The sequence below is a fragment of the Eurosta solidaginis genome, chromosome 3 (assembly GCF_040869045.1).
Source record: "Eurosta solidaginis isolate ZX-2024a chromosome 3, ASM4086904v1, whole genome shotgun sequence".
NCBI lineage: Eukaryota > Metazoa > Arthropoda > Insecta > Diptera > Tephritidae > Eurosta > Eurosta solidaginis.
This window is the reverse complement of record NC_090321.1, coordinates 93,358,548-93,362,328: the sequence shown is the minus strand read 5'-3', so window position 1 is coordinate 93,362,328 and position 3,781 is coordinate 93,358,548. Positions and strand designations below refer to the sequence as shown.

The following is a 3,781-nucleotide window of genomic DNA, read 5'->3' as shown; positions in this document are numbered from 1 at the left end:
AAAAAATAAAGTAAAAGTGAGTAAAAGGACGCGAGAATTTGAGTGTAATAACGATCCAAATATGTTCTGCTTCATGTGTGGCCAATATACTATCATAAGGCGACGACGAGTATTCTCAGATCATATGAAAACGTTATACTCCAAGTATTTTGGCATTGAGCCTAAAAATGCTGAAAAACCATGGACACCGAACACTTTGTGTACATCGTGTCGAGTAGAATTGATTCAGTCGGAATCAGGACAACAAATAAAATTTGATACACTAATGATATGGAGAGAACCTACTTGCCATTCAAAAGAGTGTTATATTTGTCAAACAAAAGTACTTGGCGTTGCAAGATCAAGAAGAGTAGCCTATGCTAGCGTATCTACAGTGACATTACCAGTACTACATTCAGCGGCAGTTGCGGATCCAGTTCCATTGTCAACAGTAATATCTGAGTGCGGGGAATCAAGTTGTACTGAATTTCGCATGGGAAACGAGAGAAACGTTCTGTCACAAGCACAACATAATGATTGGATAAAAGATTTGGAACTATCCAAGGAAAATTATTACTGCTGGTTTCTCATAAGAGAAACCAATCTCAAACTGAATAAGCGTCAAAGTAGAACACATAATTATTTCGACTACATAGTAAAATCAAATTAAAATAAAGATTGTTAGAATATAGTATAAACATAAAAAAATTAAAAAAAAAAAGTTAAAAATATTGGTAATTTCATTCATAAATTGAACTTTTGACTAAATAGAAACAGAGCAGAGCTAGATATTTCACTCTTCTTTATACCATACATACGTCTTGAGGTATACGTTGAAATTGCGCAACCTGGGTATTTTTATTTGATCGCTAATAACTTACGTAGTTTTGCATCGATTTTCTTCGATTATAGCTTATCTTTTTTCTAATTAAACAGAGTTTTGCGTAAAGAAATATCTGGAAAAAAAGTTGTGGTTTTGGAATGCTGCCCTCGCAAAGAATAATTTTTTTCATATTTTTTCATAAAAAAAACAAAAATCTGAAATGATAAGCTAATATCTCGAAAACTATCTGGTTGTGCAAAAAAAAAATGTATAATGCATTTATAGCAAATTTTATCGTCTTTCCGATTCTGTAAACTTTTTTGCTTGACCCTTTCGTGAGATATACGTAATTAAAGGGAGCCATCTTTTTGGTTTTTTCGAATAACGGTAAATTGCAAATATCTCAAAAACGGTACAATAGAATCAAAAATGAACTCAATTTTCGAAATCAGGGGGTGATTTTACATATGAATTTCATAACGGCGTTTCTGGCAAAGAGAAAAAGTTGAAATTCGTGGTCCAGTGTTATTTTGCTTCGGTGCATTAGCTGCGGAAAAATGCATGAAATAAAACTTAAGGTGGATAAGGGCGTATATAAATTATAAAGAAATTGGGAAAAGTGTGGGTGGGTTTTGATGCGATGAACATGGAAGTCTTTCAGACAGATAACTATTACATTCCCGTGAAACGCGAGAAGAATCTGTGGTGGCATCGCAAGACATCCAAATTTACAGTCGAAGCATGCTGGGATCTTTCCTCTGTAGATGACATCGAATGCATTGGTATTGCACATGGCATTATCGGCGTCATTAGTTTTCCAAACTTCTATTAATCTCATTTGGTGATAGTTAAAGAGGCTACGCCCGTTGGTGTATTTTACGCACCGAATTTATTTTATCTGGACCCGAATCGCCACATACGTGATCATTTAACTCGTTACGTAAAAACTTCTTTTTCGGATCATGACATACGCAATCGTACTATCCGTCACTTAAAATGGAACTTTTTTGGATTACTACATACGTGAACGTACTTTGGGGATCGTAAATCGGTATCGCGACAACCGTGAATGAGAGAAAATTGCACTCGATCGTTCGCATTGTTATTCGATTACAAACCGAAAGCGAGTACATATATATAAATATACAAAAATTAAATACAAATATAAGAGAAAATGTAAGTTATTTCTCAAAATAGGTGTTTAAATTAACGTTGAACTATATTTTATTATTTAAGGACGAATTTTAACAAGCTAAACCCAAACCAAAAGGAGTGCATGGCGCAGTTTATGGCGGAACACCCGAACTTGGCGAAAAATAAATTTCCCAATTCCGCACAAAGTAGAGCAACGTCCAAAAGACTTTGGGAGGAGCTTTCCAAGCGTTTAAATGGTGACGGACCACCAGTCAAAGACGCCCAGATGTGGAGGAAGGTATATATATATGTATATATATATATATATATATATATATATATAATTTGCAACCAAGATTCTTACAAATGTTTGCTCGTAGATTTTCGCGGATCAAAAATACCAAGCGAAGAAGAAGCTTTCCCAAAACAAATTGTCCAAAAGATAAACTGGAGGAGGTCCCTATAATGAAATTCTCATCAGTGCAACTGAGGAGTTGATTATAGAGGCAGCCGGACTTGAGGCCGCAGTGGACGGGAATAGCACCGTTCGCACTTTTGGCAATTCACCCGCTCAAGGAAGCAGCACCCAAAATAGTGACAGTGAGAACAACAGTGACGGTGGAACAAGCAGCGCATTAGCCAGCGCTTTGCCTGGTTCATCTAGGTTGGTTACTACCCCAACACCGCGTGCAACCTCTCGGAGCAATACTTCATGGCGAGTACGTAAGGGTGCCGAAAAATTGTCCCTGATCCAACAAAATTTGAGTAGAATGTCTGATTTTCAGCGCGATTTGGAGGAAAAGATTGTCCGATTGTTCCAGGTGCAGGAGAGGTTGTTGGAAGTGCAAGAAAGGATGCTGACGATTAAGGAGGAGAAGCATCGGCTGCAACAAAATTCCCATGCACTTGATTTAAAAATCAAAAATTTAGAATTAGAGTATTTAGCAATAAGTGTAAATAGAAAATGAAGAAATTAAAATTTTAAGTTAGCTTTAACAAGTTTGTACCCGAATTTTTTTATTTTTGTGATTTTAAGCAACTAAACGATCTCTCTCATTTATTTCTAATTTTAACATATGTACATACTTAGCACTTAGGAAAAACAAAGTTTGTACCTGAATTTTTTTTATTTTTGTAATTTTAACATACATACTTAGCACTTAATAAAAACAATTAAAAGAATTCATTTGCTTTTACACATCGTTTTTTTCTTAATGTTTATGTTTAATTAACTAGAGAGTGTTTTATTTGGTCTCTTATTGTTTGACCAATTGTGGTAAGATGGTTGGCTTCGCCTGGGTCGACATCGCTGATTTGTTCTGATTCATAACTTCGTATGTTGTAATAAATTTTGAACTGTATGCAGATATTATGTAAAGCTACACACACATTGGCAAATCGTGCCACTTTTGTAGGATGGTATCTTCCCCTATTGTCATACCCTAAAATTCTCCAACGTCCTTTAAAAATACCAATGGTTCGTTCGCTTATAGATCTTGCTTTTGAGTGTACATTGTTGAATGCGGATTCACTGGAGCCATCGGCGGGGTTTCGGTAAGGCGTTATCCACCACGGCTCTCTCGTACCTAAGAGCTACGCATTGCTCCGCCTATTAAGTTCAAACCGCTCTTGCTATACTCGTCTTTGATCTGAATGCCTCCAAATGAAGGAGTCATGAGCCGCACCACCGTATTGACAATTGATTGCCAAAATTTATAGGTGTGATCGCACATCTTCCAAAATATTCATATAGTTAGTACAAAGAAAACCGAAGATGAACAACAACTCACTATCATGGCGTTGATATTATGGTATCCTTTCTTATTAAAATACATATGTTCATCC

General features: G+C 36.1%; 1 long non-coding RNA gene across 1 annotated transcript; it reads left to right on the top strand.

The window, feature by feature from the left end:
* Positions 1-952: 952 nt before the first annotated feature.
* Positions 953-3,036, top strand: LOC137244162 (uncharacterized). Its single transcript, XR_010950825.1, has 3 exons — positions 953-1,978; positions 2,039-2,234; positions 2,317-3,036. It is a non-coding gene; the product is annotated as an uncharacterized lncRNA (long non-coding RNA).
* The last annotated feature ends 745 nt before the right edge of the window (positions 3,037-3,781 follow it).